This window comes from Pan paniscus, chromosome 20 (genome assembly GCF_029289425.2).
Source record: "Pan paniscus chromosome 20, NHGRI_mPanPan1-v2.0_pri, whole genome shotgun sequence".
In the NCBI taxonomy this organism is placed as follows: Eukaryota; Metazoa; Chordata; class Mammalia; order Primates; family Hominidae; genus Pan; species Pan paniscus.
This window is the reverse complement of record NC_073269.2, coordinates 48,561,369-48,578,442: the sequence shown is the minus strand read 5'-3', so window position 1 is coordinate 48,578,442 and position 17,074 is coordinate 48,561,369. Positions and strand designations below refer to the sequence as shown.

The 17,074-nt window shown below is 46.6% G+C and overlaps 1 protein-coding gene and 1 non-coding gene across 2 annotated transcripts in view; both read right to left on the bottom strand.

The window, feature by feature from the left end:
* The window catches only part of LOC100976543 (CEA cell adhesion molecule 6), a 910,921-nt gene that overhangs the window by 197,797 nt on the left and 696,050 nt on the right, over nt 1-17,074 (bottom strand). The window lies entirely within an intron of this gene.
* LOC129394847 (U4 spliceosomal RNA) lies at nt 1,132-1,265 on the bottom strand. The gene has a single exon (XR_008622212.1). It is a non-coding gene; the product is annotated as a U4 spliceosomal RNA (small nuclear RNA).

Here is a 17,074-nt window from a genome sequence, read left to right as displayed (position 1 = left end):
TTATAAATTGAAAAATTATACAAAACATCTAAAGAGAAGCAATAATGTTATTTCTGCCCTTCTTAGGTTATTTCAGAACAGGAATGGTATAAACCTGAAGCCTACCAAATAATCACTCCTTTCCTGAAACATTTTATCTATCTATCCACTTCTCCAGGTGCCCCAAGTTAGGTGTCTCCTGAGATGTATCTTGCAGAACTCAAACTGTTAATAGAGTTATAATGTCAAAGTATCTATAACATACAATAAAGGCCTTCCTCACCCACACACAGAGTCTCTTAAAAGAGGCTTCTTCTCTGATATTGCAATGACTTTCTAAACAATCCTCCACCTACAGTTTTTACCCTTCATACCGATTCTGCATTTTATCATTAAAATAATCTTCCTGGCCAGGTGCGGTGGCTCACGCTTGTAATCCTAGCACTTTGGGAGGCCAAGGCAGGAAGATCACAAGTTCAAGACCAGCCTGGCCAACATGGTGAAACCCCATCTCTACTAAAAATACAAAAATCAGCCAGGCGTGGTGGCGTGTGTCTGTAATCCCAGCTACTCGGGAGGCTGAGGCACAAGAATTGCTGAACCCGGGAAGGCGGAGGTTGCAGTGAGCCGAGATCACACACCACTGCACTCCAGCCTGGTGACAGAGCAAGACGCCATCTCAAAAATAAATAAATAAATAAAGACAAAAATAAAATAGTCTTCCTGTATCATAGAATCATAAACTCTCTAGCTAGAGAAACTCCTCTACAATCACATGATCCAAACTTCTTACTGTATAGATAAGGGATCTAAGGTCCAGAGAAATTAAAAGAATACATGGCCAAATCAGGGTCACAATATGAACATCATTCCCCTCCTCAAAAACCTTCAGATAAATTCCAAACTCCTTAGCATGGCATTCAAAGCTCTTTACAACCTGACCTCAACCCACCTATTCAATCTCATTTCCCTCTCATGTCCCCTACAAGCCCTTGGTTCCAATCTGTTTTCTTCCTATCCTCTGAACTTATGCTACTTGGCCTCATTCTGTTCTTTTTCTGGAGTGTCCCTCCACCTTCCTCTCCAACTTTGCAGGTTTGCAGCACTCACTTGTTCAGAAAGCCTTCCCTGGCTTAGCCCATGGGGCAGCTCTCATAGCTCTGAACTCCCAAAGCCTTCACAGTCCATGACACTTGTTGGCTGATGTTATTGCGAAAGTTTCCCATTCACAATAATTGCACCTCGGATAAACCTCATTGGCTACAATAATACCACTGCGCACAACCAGCCAGTATTATGTTACATGCATTCCCAACATTGTGATTTACATGATTTTCTATCTTATTACCTCTCACCCCATCTAGACTGCAACCTCCTTAAAGGCAAGAGATTGTACTTTATATTTCTCCACAGCTCCCAACTGCACCTAACCTGTGACTGTGAGCATTTACTGAGCATCTATAATGTGTAAGTTGCTGTTCTTTTTTTTTTTTTTTTTTTGAGACGGAGTCTTGCTCTGTCGCCCAGGCTGGAGTGCTGTGGCGTGCTCTCGGCTCACTGCAAGCTCCGCCTCCCGGGTTCACGCCATTCTCCTGCCTCAGCCTCCCGAGTAGCTGGGACTACAGGTGCCTGCCACCACGCCCAGCTAATTTTTTGTATTTTTAGTAGAGGCGGGGTTTCACTGTGTTAGCCAGGATGGTCTCGATCTCCTGACCTCATGATCCGCCCACCTCTGCCTCCCAAAGTGCTGAGATTACAGGCGTGAGCCACCACGCCCGGCCAAGTTGCTGTTCTAAGGCCTTTGTGTACGTGATGTCGTTTGATCCTCATAATTCAGCCAGGCACGGTGGCTCACGCCTATAATTCCAGAACTTTAGGTGGCTGAGGTGGGAGGACTGCTTGAGCCCAGCAGTTTCAGACGAGCCTGGGCAATATAGAGAGACTTCATCTCCACAAGAAATTTAAAAATTAGCCAGGCATGGTGGCACACATCTGTAGTCCCAGCTACTTGGGAGGCTGAGATGGGAAAATTGCTTGAGCCCAGGAAGACGAGGCTACAGTGAGCTGTGATCAAGCCACTGCACTCCAGCCTGGTAACAGAATGAGACTCTGTCTCAAAAAAGATCTTCATAATTTTCTCACAAATGAGAAAAGTGAGGCTCACAAAAGAGTAAACTGTCAAGATCACACAACTTAACTAAAAAGTGGCAGAGCTATAGTGAAATGCAGGTTCCTCGGCTTCCATAAAAACCTTTAGCCAAAAACCATGCTGCCTCTAACCCAGTTGGTGTCTTGAATGGGAGAGGTGCGCCCGAACTGCTCAGTGACTAACCAAGACATTCACAAGCCCAGGCAGAGGGCCAAAGTATACATGACAAAGAATCAGAGCAGGCTTGATGCTCCCTTCCCCTGAAGCCCAGATTTGGGTTTCCCCAGGTCCCTGCAGAGTCTCCTTTGTTTCTTGGCATTGACTCTTCACCTTGTGCCAATTTAGGCAGAGGCCCCACTCTGTTCCCCAGGTAGCTTATCCGGGAGCCCTGACCAAATGGGTAAGACAGCAGGATACAAAAAGCCAGATTCCTCTGAAGCAGTGAGAAAAGTGATTCTTGAGCAACTGGCTCACTGGAAGGGAAGCCCTTTCCTATGGCCACCCTGCTCCTGTGTTTTCCTTTCGGGGCCTGTTAGGCAACTTTGGGATTAGAGAAACAAGACTTTTGCCAACAAACTGTCTAACAGAGTCGGAGTGGAAGAAGCCCTGACACCTTGCAAACCCTGGACAGCGGGAAGACCCATCTTTCTCCTGCCTTGCCCTGACTGAGGGCCACATCCTCCATGTGCCCATGGGGAAACACAGCTTGGAAAACAGGCTTTTCTACCCTGGTGGCAACAGCTGCCATTTACTGCCATCAGTTATGTAATTTAATAACTTATTGCCAAGCTCTATACCTGGTGCTTTAAATGCTTTGTGTTTTTGGGGGGCTTTTTTTTTCCCCCCACCTCAATCCTTGTTAACATTCTGTGGACTATAGTCCACTGCAGTAGTTAAGGACACAGGCTCTGAGGTTGGGCTTCCATGTTCAGAATCCCAGCTCCACAACTTAAGAATTGTGTTACTGTTGGCATGCTGCTTAACCTCTCTATGCCTCAGTTTTCTTATCTGAGAAATGACAACTACAATAGTACCTAATTCCTAGAGATATATGGGGATTAACTGTATTAATAAATATAAAGTGCTCAATACAGTAGCTATTATAACTATTACATGGTATCATCTTCATTTTACAAATGTCGCAATTGAGCCCTAGAGAGCTTAAGTCAGTTGTCCAAGATCACGCAGATAATAGAGAACAAAGTGGATTTAAATCCAGGTCCAGTCTGTCTGACTCCGAAGGCACCAAACACCCAGTGCTTGAAGTTTCTCTCTCTGTGTCTCTTTCTCTCAAGCTGAACTATACTTACAGAGCTGTTGGGGTGGTTAAAGAGCTACAATAGGACCCAAGTTAGAATTAAGTTCCCAGGGTCACCCTGAAGAAGTGAAATTATGTAGGGCCCAGAGCTGCCATTAAGAATGTGGGGTTTGGGGCCAGGCGTGGTGGCTCAGACCTGTAATCCCAGCGTTTTGGGAGGCCCAAGTGGGTGGATCAGCTGAGGTCAGGAGTTCGAGACCATCCTGGCCAATATGGTGAAACCCTGTCTCTACTAAAAATACAAACAAAAATTAGCTGGGTGTGGTGGTGGGCACCTGTAATCCTGGCTACTAGGGAGGCTGAGGCAGGAGAATCACTTGAACCCAAGAGGCAGAGATTGCAGTGAGCTGAGATCACACCATCGCATTGCAGCCTAGGCGACAGAGAATCCGTCTCAAAAAAAAAAAAAAAAAAAAAATTGGGGGTTTGGGCCAGACGCAGTGGCTCATGCCTATAATCCCAGCACTATGGGAGGCTGAGGCAGGAGGATCACTTGAGCCCAGGAGCTAGAGACTAATCTGAACAATATAGCAAGACCCCGTCCCTACAAAAATAAGTTAAAAAGTTAGCCACATGTGGTGGCACACACCTCACACCTGTGGTCTCAGCTACCCAGGAGGCTGAGGTGGAAGGATCGCTTGAGCCCAGGAGGTTGAGACTGCAGTGAGGTATGTTCACACCACTGCACTTCAGCCTGGGTGATATAGCAAGACCCTGTCTCAAAAAATAAAAAATAAAAATTAAAAAAGAATGTGGGGTTTGGGCTGAGCACAGCAGCTCAAGCTGATATATAATCCTAGCACTTTGGGAGGCTGATGCAGGAGGATCACATGAGCCCAGGAGTTTGAGACCAGTGTAGGCAACAAAGTGAGACCCTGTCTCTACAAAAAATTAGCCAAGTGTGGTCGCATGCGCCAGCTGCTCCGGAAGCTGAGGCAGGAAAGTCACTTAAGCCCAAAAGGTTGTGGCTGCAGTGAGTTGTGATTGTGACAGGGTACTCCAGCCTGTGCAACAGAGTGAGACTCTGTCCCAAAAAAAAAAAGAATGTGCGGTTTGGAAAATTTTCACCCACCCTACCCCCAGTGATTTTACACAAGTGACATCAGGCTGAAATGATATCAAAAGCAGTATTAAAGGGGGAAAGAAGTCACAAAAGGGCATCATGAAGAATTAGAAGAATGGGAGAAAACAGGGAAGGAAGTCCCAGCTGCCACTGCCTTTGTGCCTCTGTGTGGTGGAGGGGACAGCAGCTTAATGTATGAGCCTCCGACAAAAATTTGGCACCAGTTGGTCTGAGCATGCCTTTTTTATTTTTTTATTTTGAGACAGACTCTGCCCTCTGTCACTCAGGCTGGAGTGCTGTGAGGCAATCATGACTCACTGCAGCCTCGACCACCAAGGCTCTAGTGATCTTCTTGCCTCAGCCTCTCAAGTAGCTGGGACTACAGGCATGTGTCACCATACTCAGCTAAATTTTTAATTTTTTTTTTTTTTTTTTTTTTTAGAGATAAGGTCTCGCTATGTTGCCCAGACTGGTCTTGAATTCCTGGGCTCAAGGAGTCCTCCCACCTCGGCCTCCCAAAGGATTGGGATTACAGGCATGTGCTACCATGCCTGGCCTGAGCATTTCTTGTGCATCTTTCTCCACAAATGCCCCTCCCTCCCTTTTTTTGAGATGGAGTCTCACTCTGTTACCCAGGCTGGAGTGCAGTGGTATGATCTCAGCTCACTGCAACCTCCACCTGCTGGGTTCAAGTGATTCTCATGCCTCAGCCTCCCGAGTAGCTAGGATTACAAGTGTGCACCACCATGCCCAGCTAATTTTTATATATAGATAGATACCTATATATATAGATATCTATGTCTATCTATCTGTGCATGTGTGCGTGTGTGTGTGTGTATAAATATATATATATATATATTTTTTTTTTTTAGACAAAGTCTCACTCTGTCACCCAGGCTGGAGTACACTGGCAAGATTTTAGCTCCCTGCAACCTCCTCCTCCCAGGTTCAAGCGATTCTCCTGCCTCAGCCTCCCAAGTAGCTGGGATTACAGGTGCCCGCCACCATGCCCAGCTAATTTTTGTATTTTTAGTAGAAGTGGGGTTTCACCGTCTTGGCCAGGCTTGTCTTGAACTCCTGACCTAGTGATCCACCCACCTCGGCCTCCCAAAGTGCTGGGATTACAGGCGTGAGCCACCGCGCCCGGCTTATTTTATTTATCTTTGAGAATTCAGCACCTGGCCCTTGTTAGATACATGAAAAACATCAGTGAAATTTAATTGTTTTTAAAGGGCAGAATGCCTACATGTTGGTTAGAAACAAGCCATAAATCTGACCAATTTCCTGCATGTCAACGTGTCGCCAGTTTTCTGGGAACAGGATGATACCTCTGTCACAGAAACGATCAAATCCTCTAGGTCCAACTCATAAATCTAAGGGTGTGATGGCTAAATAACCAACATCTGATTTCTGAGGACTGACCTTGGACTATTCAGAAGGTATGGGAATTTCATCCTCCACCTCCCAACCCCTCACATGATTCATACCCAGGAATAAAACAAGGCGGATTTCAGACTGGATTAAGAAAATTTGTAACATCTTATCCAGCCTCTGACAAGTTACCAGGACATTGCACAAAAAGCAGAAACATAAAGAGAGCAAGCCCAGCTCCTAAATCACTTCCTCTCAGCATCAGCACATCAGCAGCCACTGATCCACATTCTGACCCACACGCGTGCACCAGACACATGTAATACACTCACAAAGCTTCACCTTAAACTCTTAAGTAGCAGTGACATACAAGACATTATCACAAAACACAGAATCTCACATGTGTTACAGGAGCTCCCCAGACAATACTAACCAAACCGTAAGAATCTAACTCCACCTACCCTTCACCATATCTGTATGAATACTGGGAGCTGGAGCATGCACATGTGTCTCTCTGTGCCCTGGATCTGTCAGGTTCTATGGAAAAGGGGAAATATGAAACAGAGACCCTGATGGCTATGAAAAGAATTTCCTGCTATTTGCTTCAAAGACCCATAGGCAGGAAACAGTTGGGAAATCTATCAAAACAATCATAGCCTACTCTAGAAACTGAATATTAGAGAGGCAGGCAGAACAGGGAGGGAAGTCATGTTATTACTGGAACATGAGAAGTCTGTGCAATGGCAGGGAAGCTACCAACTGGGCGTCCTTCCCCAGAGCCAAAGGAAGCTCCTGCCTCCAGACTCTCCTCACCACACCCACAGTGGGCCTCTTCAGCCCTTAGAAACACAGAGCTATTCAAGAAGAGATGCAAATAAAACTCACTACTTGTTCCTTTTGGGGGAGGGAGGCACATGTGACAGAAAAAGCAGCATTCGGGGCTCTGCCACACCTGCCTCAACCTACCACTGTTAATCACAGAATCAGAACTTGAGGACACAAAAGATGATCTCACTCAAATCCAACAGCTTACAGATAAGAAAACTCCTGTCCAGAGTGAGCGAGTGACTTTCTCATGGTAACAAAGAAAGTTGGTAGCTTAGCTGACACAGAATAAGGCCTCCTCACTCCCAGCCCAGAGCCTTTCCCTCACTTCTGGATCTTCCTGAGGCCAGAGTGTGTGAACATCCCCAAAACTGAGCTGCATAAAACTCTCTGATGTCCTCACCCGAGGCAGTGGGTATAACTGGATTGGCCCTCCAAACTTGCTAGTGGATGAGATGGAAGCAGAAAGATTAATACTTCCTCCTGTTTGTCTGTCTTGCTCAGCTCAGGGCCCTAGGGGAGTCACAAAAGATGAGGACACATGAAGACTACAGCTGCAGGTAACAGGATCCCCGTTTCACATCCCAGGCTGCAATTCCACTGTCCCCCATTCACTGCTCTCAGCAGTCCCCACTCTTGAGCAGACTGAGGTGAAGCAGCTAAACTTCATGTCACTCCACCTCCATGGCAGAACATGGCAGGTCCGAGAGAAGTCACTACAACTGCTCCCCTCCCAATGCTCATCGCCCAACCGAGCACCAAACCACATGGAGGTCCTCAGCTGGGAAGTTCCCCAACGGGACAGAGAGAGAAGTGAAACCCATCTGGGGGAGAAAAATAAATGAAAGGCAAATGTAAGAGATGCTGCCTCACAGTGCCTCCTCTGGTATAAAGGCAAGTGCAATTTTATCCACTCTTGGTCCTCCCACCCCACCCCTCCAAGAGCCCAAAGAAAGAAAGAGAGCACGGACCACATTATTGTTTTGGGTTTTGTTTGTTTGTTTGTTTGTTTGAAATGGAGTCTCGCTCTGTCGCCCAGGCTGGAGTGCAGTGGCGTGATCTTGGCTCACTGCTACCTCTACCCCCTAGGTTCAAGCAATTCTCCTGCCTCAGCCTCCCTAGTAGCCGGGATTACAGGCATGCGCTACCAAAGCCTGGCTAATTTTTGTATTTTTAGTAGAGACGGGGTTCCACCATGTTGGCCAGGCTGGTCTCAAACTCCTGACCTCAGGTGATCCACCCGCCTCAGACTCCCAAAGTGCTGGGATTACAGGCGTAATTACACCGTGCCGGCCTACATTGTTAATTTTACAGAGGAGCAAGACCCAAACTGTGGTGACTGAAGAAGCCAAGATTCCATTTCCTTCCAGAACCAGACATTCAGCCTTAAATCAGTAGGTCTCAAACATCAATGTTTGAGAAATTCTTCTTTCAATTGGCCCAAGTGACAACTATAGATCTCAGGGTTTTTTGTTTTGTTTGTTTGTTGTTGTTGTTTTGAGACCGTCTCACTCTGTTGCCCAGGCTGGAGTGCAGTGGCGCAATCTCGGCTCACTGCAACCTCTGCCTCCTGGGTTCAAGCAATTCTCCCACCTCCTCTTCCTGAGTAGCTGAGAGTACAGGTGCACACCCCCATGCTTAGCTAATTTTTATATTTTTAGTAGAGACAGGGTTTCACCATGTTGGCCAGGCTCGTCTTGAACTCCTGACCTCAAGAGATCCCCCGCCTCAGCCTCCCAAAGTGCTGGGATTACAGGCATGAGCCATCACGCCTGGCCTAGATCTCGGTTGTTTGTTTTTGAGATGGAGTCTCGCTCTGTTGCCCAGGCTGGAGTGCAGTGGCGCGATCTCGGCTCACTGCAGGCTCCGCCTCCTGGGTTCACGCCATTCTCCTGCCTCAGCCTCCCCATCAGCCAGGACTACAGGCGCCCGCCGCCATGCCCGGCTGATTTTTGTATTTTTAGTAAAGACAGGTTTTCACCGTGTTAGCCAGGATGGTCTCAATCTCCTGACCTTGTGATCTGCCCACCTCGGCCTCCCAAAGTGCTGGGATTACAGGTGTGAGCCACTGCACCCAGCCTAGATCTCAGTTTTTAATAAACATCCTCGAAGATCCCAATACAGATGATCCAAGGACCACTCTATGAGAAGTCCTACCCTGTTGCTTTCCTCAGCATTCCTGCTCTCAATCTGGGAGTCAACCTGAAAGTTGACACTTTCTGTACCTGAGCTGCATTTTATCTATGTCTTCATTAGAGGTAAAAGGAAACAAAAGAAAACAAACAAAAAAAAACACAGAAAAGGCCAGGCACGGTGGCTCACGTCTCTAATCCCAGCACTTTGGGAGGCTGAGGTGGGCAGACCACGAGCTCAGGAGTTCAAGACCACCCTGGCCAACACAGTGAAACCTTGTCTCTACTAAAAATACAAAAATTAGCTGGGCGTGGTGGCGCGTGCCTGTAGTCCCAGCTACTCGGGAGGCTGAGGCAGGAGAATCACTTGAACCTGGGAGGCAGAGGTTGCAGTGAGCCGAGATTGCACCACTGCACTCCAGCCTGGGCGACAGAGCAAGACTCCATCTCAAAAAAAAAAAAAAAAAAACAGAAAAGTATAGAATGTACTGAACTACCCTGAACTGCTGAGTGATTAAGACCACATGCTATATAGTCCCCCAGGCGGCCTGGCTTCATATTCTGGCTCCAGCATACAAGCTGCAAGGCCCTGGGCAAATGACTATACCTCACTCCCCTCATCTGTAAAATGGGGCCAATAAAAGTACCCGCCGCATGTGCTGTTGTGAGGATCAACTGAGGTAATCTAGTTAAAGTGTTTAGCACACTGCCTGGTATGTACTGAGCACACAATATTTGTTGGCCACTCATTGTACTATTAGTACACAATATTAGTTACACTAGCTGTGTTAGATGTACTAATTGTAAGCATACAATATTTGTTGGCTATTAGCATTTAATATTGTCATATAAACATATAAAACCCATTACTCATTACACCCAGGCCAGGCACAGTGGCTCATGCCTATAATCCCAGCACTTTGGGAGGCCAAGGCGGGCGGATCACCCGAGGTCGGGAGTTCAAGACCAGCCTGGCCAACATGGCAAAACCCCCTCTCTACTAAAAATACAAAATTAGCCGGGTGTGGTGGCGCATGCCTGTAATCCCGTCTACTCCAGAGGCTGAGGCAGAAGAATCACTTGAACCTGGTAGGTGGAGGTTGCGGTGAGTCAAGATTGTGCCATTGCACTCCAGCCTGGGCAACAAGAGCAAAACTCTGTCTCAAAAAAAAAAAAAAAAAAAAAAAACCTCATTACACCAAAGAGATTGGATAGGCCAAGTAATTTTTAAGCAGTAGAGAGCCTTCCAAGGAGACATCTAAATCTAGTAGCCTGGCTTTTGGCTTCATCCTTCTAAGCTACTTCTTCCCCTTTACCCTCCTAGTCTCACCTCTCCCCCTTCCAACCCATGGTCACAGTGTTCTCAGCAGAACTGTACATTTGCATTGTGCTTTTTATAGTTTATAATGAATGCTAACACATTTTATAGCATGTGTTTCACCTGCCTCCTCTTCCCTATTATCTTTCTCCAAAAGTCCTTCCTTCACTCTCCTCTTTTCACCTCTCCATTCATTGATTCACAGTCCCCATTTTCCAAAAGACCTATTGGTAGTAAATATGTGACCCCTGGGCTAATAATATCTATCCAGCCAAAACCCTGAAAAATTGCTCTGATCAGAGAACAGAGAGGGAAAGAGTAGAACACAGCCATGAGCTCGACGCAGGAGAGCAGGTGTGAAGTTACTACAGAGGCAGAGACCCCCCCAGCTCACTCCCTCTTTCCTCTTCACCCTCTACCACTCCCTGGCTCCAGCCCCAGCTGTATTCTTCCCACTCCCCACACAGTAGTTCCACCTGGATGGCCCATAGGCATCTTATCTAACATTCAAAACTCGGTTTAGCATTTCAGCCCCTAATCAACCTAGCCCCACCCTTATCTTGGGGCTAATGACATCTGGTCCACCCAAAATCCCAAACTAGACACAGCTCAGAGCCATTTCAGGCCCCTCCTTCCCATCTCCTCCCCTCTGGTCACTCACAAAGACCTCCAACTCTTCCTCCAATGGCTCACGCCTATGCCCCTGTTCTTCATGCCCTCTGATTTCTCACTTCAGATCTGAGTCTCTCATGTGGACTCTGCACAGCCACACTTCTCCTAGAGTATGTGTCCTGAGACACAGGTCACTTCCCACTTTGAGCCTCTGGTAGTTCCACACTCACAAGAGTCCAGACTCCTTAAGCTGGTGGTCAAGACTTTCACAGTCTGTCAGGACTCTGCCCTTCCTGCTATCAAAGAGCACCAAAAGAAGACCAGAACAAAAATATCCACCCTCTCCACTCTTGCATAAAAGGCCAAAGAGCACATAAAGCCTGAGGGTTGGTCCCCTCTCATAAGGACATTAGCCAAATTGATTTCTTCTGAGCGTGGGTCCTTGGGCCCTGAAGGAATGATATAGATTTCAATGAGGAAGAGAAAAGAAAACGCATGGCCAGAGCAGTCAAGCTGTAAGGGCTTGAGTTCATCTCAAATCTCATTTTGCAGCAGGCACAGCTAAGGCCTAGATAGGCAAAACTACTCATTCAAAGTCAGAGCTCAGTCACCAACACCAGGACCCAGGTCCTGGCCCACAATTCTGCTTCTTCTGCCAACAGGCCTAGAAGACTCTCTCAAGAACAACTGTCTTGGATTCCCACAGCTTTCCCCTTTCTGTGGTCACAACTCAGGACTCCCTACCCTGCCCCACAAGCCTGCAGAGTCTGAGATGACCTGGAAGGAACGGAACAGGAAGGTGTGAGCTTTGGCACCAGTTCAAGGTAGAACTGTACAGGCCAAACACAGGGCCTCTGATTATAGAAAAAAATAGGCCCATTGTCTTGGTGGGTGGAACCAAAGTATAGCAGCATCTAAGAAACCAGTTTCTTTGTGTCCAGTGATGAGGGCTTAGCCCTAAAATATTAGGGTGGGGAGGGAGGAGGGGTGAAAGGGAAACATACTTTAATAAAATAGATTAGCAAACTAATACAGGAACAGAAAACCAAATACTGTGTCTTCTCACTTATAAGTGGAAGCTAAATGAGAACACATGGACAGAAAGAGGGGAACAACAGACACTGGGGCCTACTTGAGGGTGGAGGGTGGGAGGAGGGAGAGGATCAGAAAAAAAAAAAAAAAAAACTGTTGGGTACTAAGTACCCGAGTGACAAAATAGTCTGTATACGAAACCCCTGAGTCACAAGTTTACCTGTATAACAAACCTGCAGGCCAGGCACGGTAGCTCACGCCTGTAATTCCAGCATTTTGGGAGGCCGCGGATTGCCTGAGGTCAGGAGTTCCAGACCAGCCTGGCCAACATGGTGAAACACCGTCTCTAATAAAAATATAAAAATTAGCTGGAAGTGGTGGCTGGCGCCTGTAATCCCAGCTACTCGGGAGGCTGAGGCGGGAGAACTGCTTGAACTCAGGAGATGGAGGTTGCAGTGAGCAGAGATCGCGCCACTACACTCCAGCCTGGGCGACAGAGCGAGACTCTGTCTCAAAAAACAAAAACAAAAACAAAAACAAAAAACCTGTACATGGAGCCCTGAACCTAAAATAAAAGTTTAAAATATTTTAAAAGAAAGAAAAAAAAATAGAGGCAATTACAAGAGTTCTTACCCCTAGGTTTTCTTGTTTCCTCACATAGTGCTTACACAAGGTCCTCTGATTCCCCCAGGATCTAGGAGGACTGGGGAAAGGTGTGGCTCCCTGGAGGTTAGAGGAATCAGTAAGAGATTTACATGGTCCATTATGAGGCTATTAGTAGAGAAAGGAGCCACTCTATGTTTCCCTAATTGCTAGTAAAGAAAAACAAACAAAAAAAACAAACTCAGGGCTATATACCCACCCCTTTCAACAAAGGAAACAAACCTTCCTATTAAGTACAGGTGACCTGTTCCGGGACTGGGGCCCTGCCCACCTCAGCATTGTTAAGAAATAATAGGAGGAAAAAAGCAGAAAAGGCTGAGCCCTAAACAACAGATTTTAGGAGCACATTCTCCCCTGCCACCAAGTCTGAAACTACTTCACATTGATTCCAGGCTCCCGGAATGTCTCAGTTTACCCCATAAGATGTCACTGAACACATTCCTTGATGACTAGTCATTCCTTTGAGTTTGATCCATGGAAATGATGGACCATTTAGATTGAAGGATAAGGCCCTCTCTTCCTGCCTTTGCAAAAACTGTGCCTATAACGTCACTCCTGTCCTTGGCAAATTCATCCTTACACTCAAAGATATGCCTTCTCAGTGATCGCCCAGAGGATTTAACAGGTACATTGAAATAGTTCTATTTATAACATCGCAATGTAATTGTTACTCGCGTCCATGTGAAGACAGTCTACTATACAGGCACTTGGGTGCAAGTGGGCTGAGTCTGAAAAGAGAGTCAGCAAAGGGAGAATGGGGGGGACAGTTTTACAGGATTTGGGTAGGTAGTGGAAAATTACAGTTAAAGGTGGTTTTCTCTTGTGGGCAGTGGCGGAGGTCACAAGGTGCACGGTGGAGAGATCATGAGACTCACTGTCCAAGAAAAAGAATGTCACAAGGTCAATTGATCAGTTAGAATGGGGCAGAAACAAATCACAATGGTAGAATGTCATCAGTTAAGGCAGGAACTGGCTCTTTTTACTTTTGTGGTTCTTCAGTTGCTTCGGGCCAGCTGGATGTATACATGCAGATCACTGGAGATATGATGACTTAGCTTGGGCTCAGAGGCCTGACAGTAATTACTTTTAATTTCTTACCTTTGAAAATTAAGACATAAAGTATGAAAGAAAAAATAACTATCACTTGTATTCTATTTTCCACTCATAATCTAGACCTAATCGTTGTTTAACATTTTGGCCTATTTTTTCCAGTCCCTTTTCACTATGTAGCAGACCGTAACCTCCTAGAATATAAAAACTACATACATTTTTCCCAGTTCTTATAGTTCTGGAGGTCAAAAGTCCAAAATAGATTTCTCTGGGCTAAAATCAAGGCATTGGCGGTGTTCCTTCTGGAGGTTTCCTTCTGGAGATTTAAGGAATGGATCCTCTTCTTTGCCTGACCCAGCTTCTCGATGCCACCTGTATGCCTTTGCTTATGGCCCCCTTCCATCTTCAAAGCCAGCAGTGGCCAGTGGAGTCTTCCTCATGCTACATCATTTTCACCCTGACTCTCCTGCCTCCCTCTTTCACCTATAAGGATCCTTCTGATTATAATGTGCCCACTCAGATAATCCAGGATAATTCCCCCATCTCAAGATTCTTAACTTCATCTTATCTGCAAAGTCTTTCTGCCAAATAAAGTAAAATGCACAGGTTCCAGGGATTAGGATGTGGATATTTTCAGGAGGCCATTATTCTGCCTAATACAGGTACCTTTTATAAACTTCACCCACAACAAAAATTTGCCTTGCCTTCCTGCTGTGTCTCACTTTTCTGTCTGAATCATAGGCAAGAGCACAAACTTTGAGGTGAAACACACTAGCTCTGCTATGAACTGGCTGGATGATGCTGACCACTCACCTCGCCTCCCTCAGCCTCTTCTCATTTGCAGCACAAAGGTGACTCTTACTCCATCAGAGGATGACAATAAAAGAGTAAATTAAGATGTGTAAGGCATTGGCCGGGCGCAGTGGTTCACGCCTGTAATCCCAGCACTTTGGGAGGCCAAGGCAGGTGGATCACGAGCTCAGGAGTTCGAGACCAGCCTGATAAACATGGTGAAACTCCGTCTCTACTAAAAACACAAAAATTAGTTGGGCGTGGTGGTGCACGCCTGTAATCCCAGCTACTCAGGAGGCTGAGGCAGGAGAATCCCTTGAATCAGGGAGGTGGAGGTTGCAGTGAGCCAAGATCACGTCACTGCACTCCAGCCTGGGCAACAGAGCAAGACTCCATCTAAAAAAAAAAAAAAAAAAAAAAAAAAAAAAAAAAAAGATGTGTAAGGCATTAGACACACAGCTTGGTACCTGGTGAGCCCTCCGTAAACATTTCTTTCAGTCTTTTCTTTTCACCATCCCATCTCTCTCACCCTCACCCATCTTCTTGGTCTCCTTTCTTTTCAGTGATTTGCTCACTCTAAACTACCATTTAGAAAGCGGCCACACTATCCATTCTCTTGTGATTCTGCTGGAATGTTCTTGTGATGGAGTCTGCTATCTACTCAAGACAGTCCACATTATTTATATGGAGAGGTCTGTTTAAAACAAGAAGTCCTTTTTATGTTCACATACAATTTTTACATGCTTCCTCTTAACGTACACATACCAGTCCCAATTCTGCCCTGCTAATGCATATATTTCCTTATTTCACTCTTCTTCAGTCTCTTTTTTGAGACAGAGTTTCGTTCTTGTCACCCAGGCTGCAGTGCAATGGCACGATCTCGGCTCACTGCAACCTCCGCCTCCTGGGTTCAAGTGATTTTCCTGCCTCAGCCTCCTGAGTAGCTGGGATTACAGGCACACACCACCATGCCCAGCTAATTTTTGTATTTTTTAGTAGAGATGGAGTTTCGCCATATTGGCCAGGCTGGTCTCGAACTCCTGACCTCAGGCAATCCGCCCCCCTTGGCCTCCCAAAGTGCTGGGATTACAGGCGTGATCCACTGAGCCCAGCCCAGTCTTTCTCTTTACATCTTGTAAATAAGGATAGTACAGGCTGGGCGCGGTGGCTCACGCCTGTAATCCCAGCACTTTGGGAGGCCGAGGTGGGCAGATCACGAGGTCAGGAAATCGAGACCATCCTGGCTAACACAGTGAAACCCGTCTGTACTAAAAGTACAAAAAAAATTAGCCAGGCATGGTGGCGGGCGCCTGTAGTCCCAGCTACTTGGGAGGCTGAGGCAGGAGAATGGTGTCAACCCGGGAGGTGGAACTTGCAGTGAGCTGAGATCCACCACTGCACTCCAGCCTGGGCAAAAGAGCAAGACTCCTTTTCAAAAAAAAAAGGATAGTACCAAGACAAAAATAATGACCTGGGCCACAAGAAGGGATTCTTTTAGCACATAAATGCTTTCTTTTAACAAGATGAACATTTTCCTTTGGCAAGATGAATACTAATTTGCAAGGCACCCCTGAAGCCTGTTCCTAGGCTTGGGTTTCACATTCCTAGACCCCAGGGACAATCATTGTGACAGAAGCCACACCCACTCTGCGTATTCCTGCTGTTGGGTAAAGGTATTTTCACAGAATGTTATACATGAGTTACTCCTTCCCAATCCTTCCACTCCTGGAGGTTAAGCCTCCCCCTTCACCAGCTTCATCTCCAGCTGGCCTCCCAGGACTCTGACTGGAAAATACCTCTGGATGCCCCGGGTGGCACCTTTGTCTATTCCCATAATTATAATAGCTCACACTGATGCAGCACTCACTATCCACCAGGCACTATCCCAAGGGGTTTCCATGTAGCTCCAGTCCTCTCAAAGAATCCTGAGTGTCACCATCCCCATTTTTACAGATTAAAAAAACAGAGGCAGGGGCCAGGCATGGTGGCTCACGCCTGTAATCCCAGCACTTTGGGAGGCCGAGGCGGGCGGATCACGAGGTAAGGAGATCAAGACCATGCTGGCCAACACGGTGAAACCCCATCTCTACTAAAAATACAAAAAAAAATTAGCCGGGAGTGGTGGCGGGCGCCTGCAGTCCCAGCTACTCCGGAGGCTGAGGCAGGAGAATGGCATGAACCCGGGAGGCAGAGCTTGCAGTGAGCCAAGATGGTGCCACTGCACTCCAGCCTGGGCGACAGAGTGAAACTCCGTCTCAAAAAAAAAAAAAAAAAAAAAAAAAAACTGAAGCAGAGAAGTTTAGTAATGTACCAAGTGTCACTCAACTCCATAATTTAACCTCATCCTCCTCCCCATCTGGGCGAGGACACCCTAAGATTTCCAAGGTGTCCTGAATGACATCCACCTTTCAGAATGATTTTTGTCCCCTCTACTCTCAGGATTTGACAAACAGCCAGCATTTTGTTTTCTGTCTTACCCTTCACTTATGTACCTGTTCCCTAACGCCACACTCACAACTGCACAGCCCGGAATAAAAGCTGGCTTTTATGGACCTCAATCTCTTTTGGCAAAAAGGAAGGCCAGGTTCCCAGTTCTCCCAAAAAGTAATTTTTTTTTTTTTTTTTTTGAGATGGAGTCTCGCTCTGTCGCCCAAGCTGGAGTGCAGTGGCACAGTCTTGGCTCACTGCAACCTCCGCCTCCCAGGTTCAAGCAATTCTCCTGCCTCAGCCTCCTGAGTAGCTGGGCTTACAGGTGCGTGCCACCACACCC